The sequence below is a fragment of the Otolemur garnettii genome, unplaced genomic scaffold (assembly GCF_000181295.1).
Source record: "Otolemur garnettii isolate 467f Iridium unplaced genomic scaffold, OtoGar3 scaffold00005, whole genome shotgun sequence".
In the NCBI taxonomy this organism is placed as follows: Eukaryota; Metazoa; Chordata; class Mammalia; order Primates; family Galagidae; genus Otolemur; species Otolemur garnettii.
In genome coordinates this window covers 35,280,680-35,301,350 of record NW_003852400.1, presented here as the reverse complement: position 1 = coordinate 35,301,350, position 20,671 = coordinate 35,280,680, and the positions used below count along the sequence as shown (strand labels likewise).

The 20,671-nt window shown below is 36.6% G+C and overlaps 1 protein-coding gene and 1 pseudogene across 1 annotated transcript in view; one reads left to right on the top strand and one right to left on the bottom strand.

The window, feature by feature from the left end:
• Positions 1-20,671, top strand: part of IPO11 (importin 11) — a 215,062-nt gene that overhangs the window by 183,500 nt on the left and 10,891 nt on the right. The window lies entirely within an intron of this gene.
• On the bottom strand, positions 17,853-18,689 carry LOC105887911 (annotated as a pseudogene).

Here is a 20,671-nt window from a genome sequence, read left to right as displayed (position 1 = left end):
TTTGCTTAGTGTCACTGTTGTCTGACAGTAGTTCCTGAAATGTAGTGACTCTGTTTCAGTTAGCTGTGTTGGTACAGGATAGCAGCAGTGATTGTACTTCAGAAAAGCAGGTGATTAATATATCAAATGTACCAACTAATTTTCCATAGGTTTCTAAGGATTCTCTATATTTTATCTTAAATAAGGGTGAAATCTTCATTCAGGAAAGTTATTAAGCTCTCCAGACTTTTGATCTCCTTTTTTGTCAAGCTTCTCTCTATACCTTTCATTTTAGGGAAGACAATCTCCCTGTAGTAAATAGGGAATGAGAGGCACAGTCCTTGCCCTCAAGGAGCTCACAGACAGGTGTGGAGATGGAACTAAGGTGCCGAGCTGACAATAATGGCATCTCTAATGGGGCAGTCTGGGCAAGAACTGGGCCCACACTTTGGCCTCCCATTCACTGATGTCTCCTAGGCCTGGGCTTATTCTGGGTGAAGGGATGAGCACTCCATTAGATTGCCATATTGGCCATTGCCCTTGGTGCCATAATGTCCAGTGGTTGGTATGGCCTTCCTGCATGGCTTGCTCCTGAAAATGAGGTTCTAGCTGTTATGTGTTTCCAGATGCTACAGCAAACATGATGCCAGCTTCTAGTCACACCTGCACATCTGCTTCTGGGATTTGCTTCCATGACCACACTGGATGTGGCTGTTGGTGATGCTGTATTAGCAGTCCTATTTATGGGAGCTAACTCTCATAAGGGAGTAACAGTGGTCCTAGATGAGGCAGCACCAATTGGTGGCATCCACAGACTGCTCCTAGTCCACCAAACCACAGTGACAGCCATAGGTGAGGTACTTATAATATTCCTGAATATTTTTTATGCTGCTGCGTGAGTAAAAGTATAAAAGCATAGGCTTGAGTGCTTTCTGATCTTTAGCACAGAGGTGCTCACGTTGGTTACTTTATGGCTTGCCAGCTGATTCCTTTTTTCCCCCTTCAAAATGGCTGAAATGGTTTCATTTTTTTCCTTCATCCTTTGATACATAGTGACCTTTATAAAGTCTGTATAGACAGATAAAAGGAAAAAGCCAGCTATATTCAGAAACTGATTTGTTAATGAGAAAATTAGGTTGATCCAAATTGTTCATTATGAATGTTTGTTGATAACTAATAAAACCATCATAAATAGGTCATATATATCTTTATTCTTGTCTCCTAGGAATCTTTAGACCTTAATTCTTAAACTTTAATATTAACAGTTGAAGTGGTGAATATAAATTAATTGATTCTCATCCTGCAAGAAAATGATTTTGCCATTAAGTTTTATTCACATGCAGACCGTTCTGTTGTCACTTATTTATCAGCATTTATATATAATGGTCGTCTCTTACATGTCACATATTTTCATGATTCTCAAAGGCCCAACTTATTAAAAATCGTGCCATTCTCACACTCCCTATGCTCTCTTAAAAGCTATTCCCTAATTATTCTTAGGTATCAAATAATCCTACTTCTTAGATAGCTGCTTCTCTTGACCTGGTCCACCCAGTGGCAATATAGTGACAGCTTCAAAATGAACCCATTTCTTTTCTTTTGTATTGATTCCATATATATTTTTGAATGTTTGTCATGTAAAAACCCTTGATCTTTATTATCAGTATTTCCTTTGTTTGGGTATATTTCTACCCAGAAAAACCTATTTTCTGGTGTATTTTTATCAGTAACATATACATACGTGTTGTTTATAAAGTATTTAATACCATTAGCTTATTAGTAGGCCAGTTTCTAAAAAAATGGAAAGATTTACTTGTTTTTATCTATACTTTGCTCAGATACCTTAAGTTTGATCATCTATTATACGACTGTTAATACATCCTTAATTCATTTTCAGATGATACTGACACAAAGGGCCATTCTAGGACACATAACTTTACTTAAGACAGTACAAAAAGTAGTAAAATCTCAAAATTATAGACTGAACATAGTTTTCCTTACAGGTAAGACCCTCAAAATCAATGTTAAACTTATCCTAAGTCTTAAAAATACATTGTGGCAAGGGGTGATTCGGGTCTTAAGTACTGCAGAGTTGCATGTGACAGTAAAATCCAAGAGGACAAGAAATAATGAATTGCAGTAATCCAGCTGAGATGCAATAAAGACACAAACTGATGATCAGGCCTCCTCCTGAGACAAAAGTTCTTCCTGTGATAGAGCTATAATGTTAATCAAAAAATAGTTTGAGGTCACAGAGGTTAAGATTCTTCACAGTAGGCTACATAATAGTGTTCAAAGACAAGGGCAAAGAAAATGCTATTGAAAATGCCTTTGGAACTAAAGTGATGACTTCTGAAGTTGTTTTTCATCTGAGACTTCAGAATGATTGCTGCTGACATCAGTATTGTTCTTGAACATTGCAAAGCAGGCAACCTCACTATTTCCCCTTAATCACAGAGATTTTAGTAACTTTGCTGTTATTCACTTGGATACCTTAACAATATGGTATTGGCTTAATGTAAATAAAATCTTAAAGTTTATAGATGGAGAATATGGCTTTATTTGAGAATACTTCTTTTTAATAAGTGTAACACGCCAGCGAACATTATAATAACTTCATGGCATTTTTTCTTACTTTCATTTCTGCTTTTTCTTTTTTTTCTTTTTTAGTATATTTTATTAGTAATGCTGATTATGTTTTTATAAACGGCCTGTCTTTCATGAGAGGAAAAATTAAAGAACGTTTTCGGCTCACAACTCTAATCCTAGCACTTTGGCAGGCTGAGGCAGGATGATTGCTTCAGGCCAGGAGTTTAAGACCATCCTGAGCAATAGCCAGACCGCTTCTTCTAAAAATAGAAAAATTAGCTGAGGCATGGTAGTGCATGCCTGTAGTCCCAGTTACATGGGAGGCTGAGGCAGGAGGATTGCTCAAACCCAGGACTTTGAACTTGCAACGAGCTACATGATGCCACTGCACTTTAGTCAGGGCAACAGAGCAAGACACAGACTTAAAAAAAATAAAATAAAATAACAAATCTTTTCAAAGAATTGGTCTGTATGTAGAAGTTGCCATTTTGAAGAGATTTTTTTCTTAATTGGAAAAGTAACACATAACAAATGATTATATGATATGAAATGCCCTTTTTCCTAGGAGCCTTTTCTAACATTATATGACATATTCTTCCAAATATTTTAAAATCTACTTCACAAATTACAAATTATACATTCTGTTCTACTGCTTGATTTTTTTCTTAAATACAGTATATACATGTACGTATTTCCATGAACATGAATTTACATTTGCATCAGTTTTTCTTTTTGAGACAGTCACTCTATTCCCCCCAGGCTAAAGTGCTATGGCCTCAGCTTAGCTCACAGCAACCTCAAATTTCTAGGTTTAAGGGACCCTCCCTCCGCCTCCTGAGTAGCTGGGACTATAGGTGCCCACCACAATGCCTGACTAATGTTTTCTTTTTTTTTCTTTTTTGTAGAGATTAGGTCTTGTTCTTGCTCAGGCTGGTTTTGAACTCCTGGCTTCAAGCCGTCCTCCTATCTCAGCCTCCCAAAGTACCAGAATTACAGACATGAGCCACTGAGCCTAGTTAAAAAGTTGTATCTTGTGTACCCATGAATTTGATAGCTCCCTAGTACTTTTCATGTACACTCAACAGTGATGTTTAAATTGTTGATAATGAAATGTTCCAACATTTGGAAGAACTGCATAACTCAGTGAACCAGTATTTACCACATGACCAGGGAATTCATGTTAAAAAATCATTGAAGTATAAAATAGTTATTCAAAGGGCAAGATAACCCAGTGGATTTCAGTGTAACAGAATGGAAAGTTCATTGATAGTTTCCCATTTCATGTTGTCTTTAAAAATAAAAAAATTTTTTTTTTTTTTTTGGAAACTCCTAGTAGTGGATTTTAGTGTAGTTTCAAAGAGTATCCACAATGACTTGTAAAAGCTTTTAACTTCTCTTCTGTTTTTTAACTGTGCCCCTGAGAAAGACTGAATGTTTTTTACCTATTTCAACCAAAACACATAATGCAACAGATTGAATACAGAAATAGATAATGTGAATCTGACTGTTTTTTATTAAGCCAAACATTTTTTTGCAGAAATTAAAATGCCACTTTTCTCATTAAGGATATATTTTTATGTAGAAAGTTATTTTTATAAAAGTACATTTTGTGGACATATAATGTGTTTTTTGTTATTTCTAAACGAATTGATAAATATTTAAAAATTTTCTAATTTCTAAAGCAGCAAATATTGATAAATTTAACTCAGATAAATAAATGTCTATTGAAGTCACCAATAGCATCTAAATGAAAAAATTTTAAAGGGCTCTGAGGCCAAAATGTCTGATAGCCTCTGCTCCATTTTTTAGTGTTATAAGCAGTACTTCAGGAACCACCATTATATACCTATCTTTGTTCTCTAAGGTTGTAGGGAAAATTTTTAAATATATTTGCCTAAGGGATATTCATTTTTGAAATAGTGATAGATTTTACCAAATTGTCAGTTTATGTACTTAGCAATGATTCATGAGTTACTACACATTCTGGTCAAAAGAATAAGCAGAAAGCAGTATTTTTATTGTATAGTATCTTATACTTTCTCTTAATTATGAGCAAGGCTAAGCACTCTTTAGATGTTTATAGTTTGTGCATATGCCTTTGTTGAATGCCTTGTTCATATCCTCCCCTCTCTCAGTTTTTAAATTGGAAATTTTGCTGATTTTTTTGCTTTGAGTTCTACGACAGATTTTTCTTTTCCAGGAATGGCCATGGTAACTCTTCTTAAAATGTGACTTTGACGTTTCTCTCCATTGATAGGTTATGTCCCTCCCTTTTAATTGGTCAGGCTTTATGACTTCCAAGTTGAGATAAGAAGGCTAAGTTTCCACCTAGTTCTCTAAAAACACTTGTACTTAGAATGCTGTCACAATGCTATAAGCCTGAGCATCTACAAGGAGATGAGGTCCTGTTTTCCCCAACTAAGGTTCTAAATAACAGCTGGCATTAACTGCTAGACACATGAATCAGCAGTAACTTGTAGATGATTCTAAACCCTCGGAGGGCTTAAGTTAATTCAAACTTGCAAGTCTTCCCAAACAGAGCCCTGGAGATCATGGAGCAAAAACAGCCCGTCTCAGTCCACCCTTACGAAGTCCTAATTCACAGAATCCATGAGCATTAATGAACAGTTGTTATTTTATGCTACTTAGTTTGGAGTGGTTGTTATGCAGCAGGCAATAATTGGAACAAGCTGTTCATAGATTAAAGAAATCAGCCTGTAATCAGGCATCCGTGTTGCCTCCACCTTGTTTTCTTTTGTGGTATCTGTATACTTGAAAAGACATACCTTGCTTTGAGAACATATAATTTTTCATATTTTTATTGTTTTATTTGTTTCATTTAAATTTTTAAGCCATCTGGAAATTTTTGATAAAGGAATGAGATAGACTGCCAGCTGTTTTTCTTTTTTTTTTCTCTTTTTCCATAGGTAGCCTCTTGTCACAAAACTAAATAGCATATCTTCATTGGAAATGATAAATTCAGCAAAGTCTCAGAATACATACCAATAACAGTCAAATTGAGATTGAAATCAAAGGCGCCATACCATTCACAATAGCTACAAAGAAAATAAAATACCTAGGAATATATTTAACCAAAGAGAAAAAGATCTCTACAAGGAGAACTATGAAACTTAAAGCTTGGAGGAAAGAAATTTCAGAGGATACAAACAGATGGGAAAACATCATGTTTATGGCTAGGTAGAATCATCATTGTTAAAATGTCTTATGCTACCTAAAGTGATTTACAGATTTGATGCAGTCCCTCTTAAATTGCCAATGTCATACTTTACAGATGTAGAAAAAAATAATTCTGTGCTTTGGAACAAGAAAAAAGCCTAAACAGCCAAAGCACTTTTAAGAAAAAAGAACAAACTGGAGGCATCACATTACCAGACTTCAAACTATCCTGCAAGGCTGTGGTAACCAAAACAGCATGATATTGGTACAAAACTAGAGACATAGACCAGTGGAACAGAACAGACTTACAAGGGTATCTAACCTTTTTCTTCTCTGCCACATACTGGAAGAATAAGAGTTTTCTTGGACCACACATTAAATATGCAAATAGTAACGAAAGTTGATGAGCAAAAAAAGTCTGTGTATAATTTTCGTTACATACAACACCACAGATAAGCAAGACAGTGCTCAGATAATTTGCATGTGGCCTGCAGGCTGCAGGTTAGACACCCCTAGAACAGAGAACCCAGATATAAAATGATCTACCTACAATCAACTGATCTTGGACAAAGCAGACGATGGCATGCACTGGGGAAAGAAGCTCTGTTTAATAAATGGTGCTGGGAAAACTGACTAGCCATGTGCAGAAGAATAAAACAGGAAACCTACCTCTCACCACTCACAAAAATTAATTCAAGATGGATAAAAGACTTCAAGGCATGGAAACTGTAAGAATTCTATTGGAAAAATGGGAAAAACTATTCTGTATATTGACCTAGGCAAAGAATTTGTGACCAAGACGCTAATGGCAGTCAGGAAACAATAAAAATTAATAAGTGGGATTTGATTGAAAAGCTTCTGCCTGGCTATGGAAACAGTCAGCAGAGTAAATAGACAACCTACAGAATGGGAGAAAATATTCATAAGCTACACATCTGATAAAGAGCTGATTCCCAGAATTTATAAGAAACTCAAGCAAATCAGCAACTCTCCCAAACAACCCTGTTAAAAAGTGGGCAAAAACCACGCTCAGAGGCTTCTTTTTTTTTTTTTTTTTTTTTTTGCAGTTTTTGGCAGGGACTGGGTTTGAACCGCCACCTCCAGCATATGGGGCCAGCGCCCTACTCCTTTGAACCACAAGGTGCTACCAATCAGAGGCTTCTTAAAAGAAGAAAAACAGATCACCAGTAATCATATGAAATGTTCAATGTCACTAACCCTTGGAGAAATGTTATTAAAAAGTCCAAAAGCAGTAGATGCTGGCATGGATACAGACAGAAAAGGAGCACTTCGACGCTGTTGGTGGGACTACAGATTAGTACAACCCTTATGGAAAGCACTATGGAGATTCCTCAGAGAACTAAAGGTAGACCTACCATTTGATCCAGCAGTCCCACTCTTCAGTATCTAACCAAAGGAAATGAAGACTTCTTGTGAAAAAGATACCTTCACTTGAATGTTTATTGCAGCACAGTTCACAATTGCAAAGATGTGGAATCAACCCAATTGCCTATCAGTTGATGAGTGGGTTAATAAAATGTGATACATATATACCATAGAGTACTGTATTATTTAGCCATAAAAAAAGATGAATTAATATCTTTTACAGCAATCTGGATGAAACTGGAAATCATTCTCGTAAGTGAAGTATCTCAAGAATGGAGAAACAAACACCACATGCACAGGCAGTCCCCAGGTTATGAACGAGATAGGTTCTGTAGGTTTGTTCTTAAGTTGAATTTGTATATAAGTTGGAATAAGAACATTTACCTATTACCTGTAATAACCTCCATTAGTAAGTGCAAGTTGTATGTAACTCAGATGTTTGTAACTTGGGAATTTAATAGCCTCCATTTGTAAGTGCAAGTTGTACATAAGTCAGGTGTTTGTAACTTGGGAACTGCTGGTACTCTGTATTAAATTGGAACTAAACAATGACCACACATGTGTGCAGGGGTGAAGTAAAACTCTGTGGAAATCAACTGAGAAGAGGAGGGAGGAGAGAGAGAGAAAAATCCTACCTAATGGATTCTAGGTGAAATCCATTGTGAACACTGAACACTGTTGGGGTGATGGGTGCTCTGATGACCAGAACTCAAGCATTTCAAAAGCAGTCTATGTAATCTAAAACATTTGCCTCCCTGTAATATTTTGAAATTTTTTAAAAAGAAGAAACTCAAAGTTGTAGCCAGTTGACCTGCCTGTTTGAATTACTATAGCCTATCAATGCATTTTGATACCTTTTTACAATTTTTTTTATTAAATCATAAACACATAGATCATGTATACATTAATGCATTTATGGGGTATAATGTGCTGATTTCATATAGAATTAGGAACACTTATATCACACTGGTTAATATATACCTCATCTCATTTTCTTAATTATTTGTTAAGACATTTATGCTCTATACTTAATAGATCTGACATGTACCCTTGCAATATGCACCATAGGTGTGATCCCACCATTTACCCTCCCTCCATCGGACCTTCCCCCTTCCCTTCCAGCTCCCCTCCCTTCTTCATCCTGGGCCGTAGTTGTGATCTATTCTTCATATGAAAGTCTGAGTGATTATAAATTGGTTTAATAGTAGTACTGAGTACATTCGATAATTTTTCTATCATTCTTGAGATTTTTTACTCAGTAGGATATGTTCCAGCTCCATCCATGCAAACATAAAAGAGGTAAAGTCTCCGTCTTTTTTAAGGCTGCATAATGTTCCATGGTATACATATACCACCATTTATTAGTCCATTCATGGGTCGATGGGCACTTGGCCTTCTTTCATGACTTCACTATTATGAATTGAGCTGCAGTGAACAATCTGGTGCAAATATCTTTTGTTGCCAAGTGATTTTTGGTCTTTTGGGTATATAGCTAGTAGAGGAATTGCAGGATCAAATGGCAGGTCTACTTTTAGATCCCTGAGTATTCTCCATACTTCTTTCCACAAGGAATGTATTGGCTTGCACTCCCACCAGCAGTGCAGAAGTGTTCCCTTTTCTCCACATCCATGCCAACTTCTGTAGTTTTGGGATTTTGTTATGTGAGCCACTCTTACTGGAATCAGATGATATCTCAAAGTGGTTTTGATTTGCATTTCTCTGATGATTAAAGATGATGAACATTTTTTCATGTGTCTGTAGGCCATGTGCCTATCTTCTTCAGAGAAGCTTCTGTTCAAGTCCCTTGCCCACAATACCTTTTAATGATTCTGAGGATACTTACCTGAAAATTCAGCATTATTTAGGGTGTTCATAAAGTTTGTGTATTAATATATGGGGTAAACTAATGCATTAAAGAATTGTTTAAAATCTCATTCTAAAATGGAAAAGATGTAAACTTATTGGAAAGTAAAGCAAAAACAGTATTATTTGAAAGTCAGTGGCATAAAAGTTTCAGCTATTTTAATGCTAGAAGTTGCAGTTTTATTTAGAACATTTCTTAGATCTATCTAATAATGCAACAGCTTATTCTCTCCAGCAGTACATTGTAAGTAATTGTTTATGGCTAATTGTATAGTATGAAGAAAGACATAACATTATCAGAAGCTAAGATGTGTGATAATTCAGAGTCAAATGAACAAAGTATGAGAAAGGATATATCCATTAAGTTAACTTACATTTTTTTAAAAATAATTTAATCTTTCTGTATATAGTGACATATTAAATAATGTATCAGTTCTGCTGAAAGGGGATTTTTAAAACTAAAGAATTTACTAATTAGATGGTTTGGATTTCTTTATTTCCTAGCCAATTTAATTCTCTTTTACATGAATCCTAGCAAGGTGAAATTATCTATGACAGACTTTAAAACAAGCCTTGCACGGTTTTATCCCTTTTTTTTATTTCACATGTGCGGTCTACATCATGATCTTAATAATAGGTCTTCTGATTTCTTAGAAGTATTCCCTTGAAACAAAGTACTTTAAAATAAAACCTATAAAAGAGGAAGGCTTGTTACAGAAACTATCCAGGTTTTATTTATAATTTTCTCTGAACTAAAACCGGAATTAATTTATTCCCCACAACTTTTTTACTGAGCTAGAAGAAACTGATGAATTTCTTATCCTTATTTAAAATGGGAGCATATCATTGTGTGAATTAGGGTTACTTTTTCATACAAGTAATAGAAGGGGAAAGACCTTTGCTTAATAGTGGTTCTCAACTGAGTGTTATTTTGCCCTCCACCCCTCTATGGTATTATCTGAAGACTTTTTTGTTGTTGTTGTTATAGGGTTGAGAAGTGCTACTGGCATTAGTGGGTGGGAGCCAAGGGTGTTGTTAACCATTCTATGGTACTCAGGACAGCCTCTGCCACCTCAGATGAATTAAAAAATGAATTAATCCACCCAAAATGTTTCAGAGTTTGAGAAACCCTGAAGCCAGTCATATTTGGTTGATGTAGTTTTGAGTTTAGATTTTTTAAGCACAGTTATTTGTTCTTTTTTGTGGAGCAATGAGCAATTGCAGGAATACCAATCAGGAAATACTTGGTAGGTGCATACTGTGTGCCAGAATAGCAGCTGGGTGGGAGAGGGCCCTTATGTGTCATACGGTAAGTGTTGAAGACGGAATAATTCCTCCCATCCCCCAAGGATACCTATGTCCTATTCCTTGGAACCTGTGAATATGCTGTATTATATGTGTCAAACTTCCAACAAATTGAGTTTTAAAGATTTAATTGGCTTTTATTAGCAATTCATGAACCAGGCAGCATCCAGTCTATAAAGTAACAGCTCAGATGGCGATGGCAGCATGGTTGGTTTTGTAAAGCAGCTGGAACAAGGAGCAGTGAAACAGCATAGTTCAAAAAGTGGATTGGTTAGTTTCAGGTTACTTTCCCTGGATAAGTTAAGGGAAAAGGGACTTCCTGATCCTGCTATCTCAGATTTACTGGGCCCCTTTTTATTTGTTGCTGTGAATCTCCTATAGTTTGGAAAGCTGGTCTGTTTTTACCTTTCAGTTTATTTGGAGGGGGCTCCTAATTGAGGTGGCTCCATTCTGGTTGGGTCTGGGCAATTGGGGGCCTCCTCAATTCAAGACAATGGTTTCCATAAATCTTATTTAACACATGACAAAATGGAATTAAATTTGCTGATGAGATGATCATAGGAGATTATGTAGGATTCTCCCAGTGGGTATACTTGTCTTGACAAGAATCCTTAAAAGTGAAAGAAGAGGGCAGAAGAGATGAATGTCAGGAGTCAGCCTCCTCTTGCTGGCTTTGAAAACAGAGAATGGTGTGTCTTCCTGGCACCAAGCCAAGGAATATAGTTGGCATCTGGAAGCTGGAAAAGTCAGGGAAACACATTGTACTGTTGAGTCTCAGGAATAGAAGACAGCCCTGCAGCACCTGGCTTTTAAGTCACTAAATTTATAGTAATTACAGCAGCCATAGAAAACTAATGCTTTGGAGGAATGGGGAGCCATCAAAGAGTTGTCATCAGTAAGTGATATGGTCAGATTTACAACAGTGAAAAAATTCATTGTGCATCTTACATTCCACCATGAATTTGCTTACTCTGCTATCACTGCATAAATGACAATGGTCATACATCTTCAGGACCATTTGAAACTAATTTTATATGAACCCTAGATTCCAAAAATGTTGGGTCCTCATTTTCAGTTATATCTGTGTTCCTTGGCTAGAAGACTTAAGTTTATTGTACATCTCTTTTCTTTCTCTTCAAACTATAGTCATCTATAGAAAAGATCTTTGACTCATAATTTCTTAACACACTTTATATAGGAACTTTATAGATGTTCATTTCTTTCTTTTTTCAAGTAAATGGTCACTGTGTAATGTGACATTATTAAATTTAGACTGACTAAACTTTTCTCTGTTTCTTTTGTATATTTCCACAAACTGTAGAATTGTTTATCATGCCGCTTCTGCATTACTCCTTGGCTTTTATCATCCTAACACACCATCACCTGTGGGGCCCATTGTACCAGAAATCTTTAGAGATTTTTCTTTTTCATTCAACAGCTATAGATGTTTTACTTTTGTAAGCAAAATTCTGTTTTATTCAGAAAATTTTATTTCATCCCATCAGGATTTTTCTAAATAAGAAAGAATCTGTTTACTTTGTTATTTTTTTGTTTGTTTGTTTCTAAGAGAAAAAATGTCATGGCATTTTCCTAGGTCATGATCTTGATGACCTCCTCCCCCATCTTTTAGTCAACTACAGGTTAATTGCTTCTACCACGAATAACGATGCCCCCAGATATTGCCCATGTATCCAGTTAGCTTTCCTGGGACCTGAGTAAGTGAGAGAAATAACTTCTTTGTTTTCTGTCCCTTCCCTTTCCCTTCCCTCTGTGTTGTTTTTTTCTTCCTCTTTCCCCTCACTGCCCCCCCCCCACACACACACACATGCACAGAATAGCTCCCTCATATTCAGAGCAGCCACTTTTGACTATTTAATATAAACATTTATATTAGATCACTAATTTTCAAACACACTCCCCCATTTTTTTTTAACACATTTTACATGCAGGTTCCAGGATTTATTCTATCTTTGAATTACTGTACTTGGAATTGAATAAAATGTTTCTCAATAAACAGTTCATTGAATTAGGTACCAATAATAGCAAATTCTTAAATTTGTAAGTCTACATAACTGAACCTACATGAATCTACTAAGAACTAGAGTATTGGTGATCATTCTTCAGGAAGAATCTGACCTTTGGTAACCAGGTCTGCCAGTTGACTGATGCCACTTTGTAATTGGTTTTGAACTCTGCTTGTTTTCATTTCACTATGAATGTGTCCATGAACGAAACCAAGCCTAATTCTCAGAATCTGATACATAATCCTTTATAGTCTTAAATCCTGAGACTTAAGATTGTAGATTTCTGGTTGTGTTGCTTCTGTTTTTATGTGAATTAAATGTTGATAAGCTTAGCTCTCCAAGCAATGATACATAGTTTACATTTTGTAAATCACAGTGCTGTTGTGTTTTTCCCAGAGTTTCTCATTTGATTTGTGCAGATGATTGAATAGTGGAGGCACTGCTATGGAGTTGTTCCTTTGTTTTGTAACAAGCCTGCCTATTAAAAAACATACACCTTACTTTAAAACATGCATGAGACAATTTCAAGCACGCCAGCACACTCAGGTTAAACAGCCATAAGTGGTATTTCCCTGCCCAGAAATAATGAGTTAATGCAGGTCTTAAAATACTGCAATTTCTCTTAACAGTTTTGCTGCATCAGCAGGTAATCAAAATGGAAAGTTTTTATTCTTTATTCAGTCCCATCATATTCTGTTATTTTTACAAATTATTGATTTACAGTTTGATGAAATAGTTGTCTCAATTTTTGAAAGAGATTGAAGGCACTGGCTGCCACAGTAAACTTTCTTGCCTTTATAGGTTCTCATTCAACATTCCCTCTTTATAGCACTTGAGCTTTTCAGTCCTTCACCTGATAGCTTGACCTTGTAGAGCATTTGTTCAAAAGACTTGAGATTCTCATAGGATTGCTCAGTGGTCTCTCTTCTTGGAACCATAGAGGCAGTTGGGGTAATAAGGAGATATAAGGGAGCAGGTGTTTCCTATAGATGGTGCACACTTAGAATGTTCAGATTCCTCAGTCCCTGTAATAAAGTTATAGATAAAAATAAATGATACTCAGAAAACTCAGATAGCATATCCAGAGATGACATTTAGAGGGCAGATAGAAATCTCGTCTGAATTTTCCTCACTGTCTCTTCATTCTCTGCATCACCTGGTATCTATATAGTAACGGGATCTATCTTCTGGCACAGATTTGCTCTCATATTCTCTCTCAGAATAGACAAACATGATTAGTAATTATATTTCTGAGAAGGGAGTAATAGAATCAAAGGCATTGCTGGGTAGTAATATTTTAGATATCTTGAGGTCTATTTTCTAATTTAATATTGATGTACATAGTATATATTCCTAAATATCTATTACACTTTGCTACATAAGTCATTTTTCTCTTATTAATTTAGTTGTGTGTTCAAGTTATTTTTTGTAATGTGAAGAGATTGCCCCATTGTTGGAAATTGAATGGAAATGCACCTTGTTGTACTGCTAAAATTGATTTATAGTAGAAATGCTTTTATAAAACATGGAAACAGTCAGTTCAAAAGGTAACATTTTTATCAGATTCTAAAAATGCATTGATGATCATAACTTTTTTTTTTTTGGTGCAAAATTTATCCTACTTTCCCACACATTTCCTTTTTGTGATATTATGTCATCTTGATGGACTTCTGGATGAACTGATGCTAAGGACAGCCTATTGTAGAATAATCTTGTCTACTGGATGTGTGGTAGCAAATCTGAAAAATATGATCAGTCAACTAAATTTAATAGCTATGCATAAAAATTCTACCCTATAAATAAAATACATAACTATTTGTGAACCATTTATACAAAAACAGAGCATATTCTAAGCTTACATAGAAAAATCTCTTAACTTTCCAGAGTAGCAATAGTGCAGGTTATGTTGTCTGATCACAGTAAAGTAAAACCAGAAAGTAAACAAAGGTTGCAAAAATATTGATGAGGTAAAGTATTTTATAGGAGAAGCTTGCACTTTTGAACTAGGAGACCTAAGAATGAGGTTTTTACTCACAAACACATACAACCACAACTCAATTTAAAAAGAGGAGGCAGAATACTACTAAAATTGGGTTGGACACCGTGGCTCACGCCTATAAACCTAGTACTCTGGGAGGACGAGATTGGTGGATTGCTTGAGCTCAGAGTTTGAGACCAGCCTGACCCAGAACGAGATCCCGTCTCTAAAAAGTAGCCAGGCGTTGTCATAGGCGCCTCTACTCCCAGCTACTTAGGAAGCTGAGGCAAGAGAATCACTGGAGCCTAAGAGTTTGAGGTTTTCCCCCCTTTTTTCCTTTCTCCCTCCCTCTCTCCCTCCCTCCCTTCCTTTCCTCCCATCAAATTTTAGGGAATAGGTAACCCTATGCTAGTAAACTATTCTAGAACTCAGAAAAAAAGAATAAAAGAAAGAAAAGAGTAATGTAAATGGCTTTCTTTATAAACATATATGCAAAATGTAAATTATAATGATATTAACAAATTGAATCTAACATTAAATTCCACATTTATTTCTGGTAAAATTTCTTATTGAATTAGGAATAAAATAATATGTCCTTAACATAATATAATGTCCATTTGAAACCAAGAAAAGTATCACTGGATATCTATGCCAACTTCTATAACAGACTCTTAGATGGTAATTCCATCTTCTATAACAGATCCCTAGAAACTCACTTAATGTAATAATTTATTTCTTGCTCAGGAAGAACACACAAAAAAAGAGGAATAGGAATAGATATTTAAATCTGTAGCCTTTCAGAGATGATCTAGATTTACTGAAAGCATGGCCTCAGCAAGTGGCTTTTGTTTAGCTGGGAAACAGGAGAGAACAGGTAGGACTGGTTTCAGAGTCAGGCTAACTGATGGCACTTAGCATTTCTGCTCACACTCCATTGGTTGGGAAATGTGGTCTATGTGTGTGCCTCAGAAAAGAGTAACAAGGTTTGGTGATGAGCTAATAGTATATAAAGTGGCGTTTCTAGCCAGTGTGATGAGAATAGTGTGCATGCAGAAATATTTAAGCAAAGAAGAGACAAAAAGTCATAAGTCATTGAAAGCATTTAAGCCAGAAAAGTCCAAGAAAATCAACAGATCAACTATGAAGAGAATGTAATAAAGTGGTCAGTTAGGTTATAATTATATAATGTATGTTGCTGTTATATACCAGCAATAACCAGTTAGGAAAAACAGGCTAAATGGAGGTCTCTTATAAGTATCAGTCTTATTTACCCTGCAGCTTGGAGAATCCTTTGGGATTCAGGAGACAAAACCAAAATCAGGACATTAAACTTTTGGACTGTGGAGGAGTCAAACAGTAATACCAACATTCCCTTGCTTCTACACAGTGAAGTAAAACTACCTCAAAAATGCCTCAGTGTAACTAAAGGAGAAGGAAACCTGGAAAGTTCCTAGCAAGTGGCGGTAAATGGGACTTAAGCTGGGGGTGTGGGTATTGAGGTCCTTTTTTTGTTTTGTTTTGTTTTGTTTGTTTGAGGCAGAGTCTCTCTCTGTTGAGGGCTAAAGTCCTGTGACATCGTAGCTCACAGCAACCTTGAACTCCTGAACTCAAGTGATCCTCTCGCCTCAGTCTCCCAAGAAGCTGGGACCACAAGTGCATGCCACATCAGCCAGCTAATCTTTCTATTTTTAGTAGAGATGGGATCTCACTCTCACTCAGGCTGATCTCAAATTCTTGAGCTCAAGCAATCCACCTGTTTTGACCTCCCAGAACACTATAATTGCAGGTGTGACTCACCACGTCAGGGTTGGGATTTAAGTTTATAGTGCTTATAATTATCAACTTAAGGGTTTTTGTCAGTGGTCTTTTATTTTAATGAATGTGAAAATGTCTACAGAGGTTTATTGGGTTTGCTTGAGAAGTTAGTCCTCAAAACTGTTTTGTTCCAGATTTTTCTGTAGCAGTATTTCTTATTCTTAGATGTAATCAGAATCATGTAGGGAGCTTTTAAATACCCTGTGCCTGAAACTAGTGGAAAACACAATCACTAGAAGTGTTTTAAAGTTCCCCAGATGATTCCCGTTGTGCTACCAAGGGTAAGAATTACTGTTCATATATGGACTTTTTTGTGACACTGCCAGGGGTTTCCTTTCTGAGTTTGTCCTTATTGTGAGTTTTAAATGAAATAACACGATTATGTGTGGCCTACCCTATGCCTAGCATATATCTTGCTTGTGGTTAGAGTTTAGGAAGCATGAGTATTGTATTTTGACTCCTATTTAATTGCTCTGATGAAGATCATTGCATATTGAAGCACATGAAAGAAAAAAGCAGGTGTTCTGCTGCTCACATTGGACTTGAAATAATTACTTTGGCTAACTGCTTAAATTGTGCATTTCTGTCGCTTACTTGCAAAGATTTGAAACACCTTGCAATAAAGGTATCTTAAATAAAACTGGTTAGTAGAGTAAAAATACCCAAGTATTAAGGTTACAAAGTATGAAATGTCTGATTTCCTTAAGTACTAAATTTGACAGCTGCTATCTCTGATATTTCACTTGACGTTTCTTGTTTAATTTTCCTTGTGAAGGTACATCCTCATTCTTTCAGACACACATTTTGGCTGTGATTATCTTACAAAAAATTTTGATAGAAATTTTTATGAAGCCATGGATGAGTCAAAAATTTGTGTCATTTTCAAATATGAGTTTCCTCATGGAACCAGTGCAGCTTATGTTTGGAAGGCTGTGACTAATGAGTGTACAGTATGTTGATGACGTGAGAAGTTCCCTTCTCATGATTTCATTCCTGAAAATAAGGTCTGTGGACAACCTGAGACCAAGGTGGCTGTGATGAGTTAAAAGCTGTAGTGAAAGCTAATCGATCTCAAGCTACGTGTAAATTAGCAGCAAGGATTGATGGTACTTTTCCAAGGATATTGGACCAAACAAATCGGCAAGATGAAGCTATACAGATTGGTACCACACGAGTTAAACGGATGTCAGAAGAGACGTTGTCTCGAAACTTGCCTTTCTTTGCTGTCACAACATAAAGGCAAACTTTTCCTATACCATATTGTTATATAAAAAAATGGATTCTTTTTGACAATCGCGAGCACTTGGCACAACAGGGGGATAAAAACGAAGTGGTGAATCACAGTCCAGAACTGAATATTCAGAAAAGCTGATGGTGTCTGTTTGGTGAGCTAGTGCTGGTATCATCCACTACCGCTTCATGAATCCTGGTCAGTCGATTACAGCCAATGTCCACTGTAGCCAAGTGGATAAAAAGAAATGATGAGGATGCTGAGGATGCTTGCAGTTAAGGAGCTGAGATTGGTCAGTAGAGACAGGCCGATCTTACTGCAAGACAAGCCTCAGCCACAAGTCACCCAAACAACACTGCTCAAACTACAGAAGCTGGACGTGGAAACTCGCTGTCACTGTTCATCACATGTTGTACCAAGTGAATAAGGGACTACTTATTCACCCTTATTACCCTTTCCAGGCTCGGGACTACTTTTTTTTTTTTTTTTTAATCTATTAGCCATTTAATTAGGTTCTTTTTAAGAAATTTAAAACACCGTTTTATGAGGGTAAGCTCCATTTGTCAGAGCAAACACTCATCGCAGGTAGCCCTGGAGCTGAGGAGTAGCCTTGATTTTCAGTAAAATTTGCGAGTCTACAGGTTTTTGATCAACCTTGCGCTGTTCTGTTATCTCATATTTCTCTTTTTCTGTGGTAAAGATCTCACCTTCCTGGTGTCTGGGTTTCCAGAGCTGTTGCTGCTTGAAATAAGCGTCAGTAAGATGCTTCGGGATTTTAACATTACTGATGTCAATTTTTGTGGTGGTGGCGATGACAAATTTCTGGTGTGCCCTTCGTAGAGGAACTCGATTGAGGGACAGAGGTCTAGTCACAAGTAGCAAGCCACTGCCCAGTTGCTTTAGGAAAACCACTCTCTTGCCTCTGTGGCGCCCAGTGAGGATAATTAGAATGTTCCCAGGTGTGATGCTAGATTGTAGTTTTCTCACACACTGACCCAATGGTTTTTTGCCTTGGCTCAACAGCTTTCGAGACACATCTTTGGTGGGATAATATCTAGGTATTTTGCAAAGCTTCATCACCCAAATACCACCATTCTTGTCCCTACCAACTGGTTTTGTAACAGTGGCGAGGACCTTCGCCTTCTTCTTCTTTTCAATCTTGGATTTAGCTGCCGTGTGTTTCCTCTTACACATCCTTTCTGGAATGCATGGCAGAATATCTGCCTATTCTTACGAGAACAGGATTTCGGCTGCAGTGGAGCTTCCCCTTCTTGGCCTTAGGCCTCTTCTCTTTATTAACAGGTTTCTTCTCTTTAGAAACCAGCTTCACAGCTTTTTTCATTCTCCATCTTGCAAGACAGGAAAGAGCGGGACTACTTCTTACAAGGAAAAATATTCAGTTCTTAACAAGCTGTGGAAAATGCCTTTCAGGATTTCACCTCCACTCACAATTTCATTGCCACTTGCTTTCCAGACTTCCACATGTAGCCTAGGACTGATAGAACAAAAATAATTATCATATCAGAAAACCTATACCACAAACGAATTGCTTTTGGCTGCTGAGACATGTATGCAGTTATTTTGATCTCATGAAGTCTAGGTCCCAGTGTTTCTAGACATAGTAATATAAAGTAATTCCTCTACTTACAAGTTCATCATTTCGAAATCATAGTCCAAGCTCCTGAAAGGACAGCTTGGTTTCACGGTGGGTATAATTGGTGATTGAATTTGTACTGCTGTGCCCTATTGATGAGGTGAGTTCTCATTGGCATCGGCCAGCCTTATACTCTTCACCAAGCTACAGAGTTTGAAGAGTTTATAACCAAAAGATTTTAGAAATTAAGGTAATGTTATAAATATATTTTAGTAATTAACAGATATATTACCACAAAACAATTAGAGGTCAGAAAAGAAGGACAATTTTAGCCAAAATATTCTGATTAAACAACGGAAATTTTGTTGACAATGTGGTTAATATGTTATTGTAGATAAATTTTCCTTCATGATTGTTGGTTTCGATATATAGTATACCTAATGTTTTTATGTGTAATTTAGCAAATTTCATGGAAAGTCTATTATTCTTCTTACAAAAATGTTCTCTATTTTTGTAGGGTAGAAAATACTTTTAAGTAAAATTCCATGTGAAATAACTTTAAGAACTTTCTGAAAAATTATAGTGTATAGGCTCGGTGCCTATGGCTCAACCGGCTAAGGCGCCAGCCACGTACACCTAAGGTGGCAGGTTCGAATCCCCAGCCCGGACCCGCCAAACAACAATGACGGCTGCAACCAAAAAATAGCCGGGCGTTGTGGCGGGCGCCTGTGGTCCCAGCGACTTGGGAGGTGGAGGCAGGAGACTCGCTTGAACCCAGGAGTTGGAGGTTGCTGTGAGCAGTGAAGCCACAGCACTCTACCCAGGGGGATAGCTTGAGGCTCTGTCTCAAAAAAATAAAATAAAATAAAATTATAGTGTATATGGAGGCTTTAAAAGTGAATAATGATATGATATGCCTCATAACTTAAGGGAAATGAAAGATTTAGCTTCATTGAATTCTTGCTGAGTGAAATTGGTGATTAATGCAGTGAAATATAATGGAAAACTTTGTCCCAAGGAATAAAAATCTCAAAGAACAAGAAACCTACATCCTGGCATGTAGCACCACAGCAGCTAAATCTTGTACCACCTTCAGAGACTAAATGCTTTGTGGTGAAGCACATGTGAAAAGACTCTAATTACCAACAGAGGGAACTGATACACAGTTCAACCAGAATCATTCTTAGAGTAATAATTTTAAAACCAAGCAGTACTGGGCTACTTCCTCATTAAAATGCAGTATATGGACTTTTGAAATGAGTCAGACTATTGAAATTTCATTTATCTGGTGTTACCCCAGAATCAGGAATTCTGGGGCATTATCTTTTGCTAATACCTTAAGCTTGTTAAGGTTCCTAATTTTATCCTAGTCATTTTAATGGAAATATTTTTTAAATGGCCGTGTACTTTTTTGGAGGGCTAAAGCAGTGAGTAGGCATATGGAACTAATGGAAAAAGAATAAAGCCAGGCATTTGGTGATCTATATTCTAGTTCTGCTTATGCTATTACCTTGAGAAAAACAAACCTTGGATATCACCCAGAGCTTAGAGACATCAGTTTTTCTCTTCTTGAAAAAACTTGCCAAGCTAGCTGAAAAATATATAATTGAACTCTTATGTAAGATAATTGAGATTAGCTAATGGAGATTAGTTGTAGAGCGTATTGTCCCCACACTAAATGGCACGGAAGGATGTACTTTAGTAATTCCTGAGACCATGTTTTAAAATAA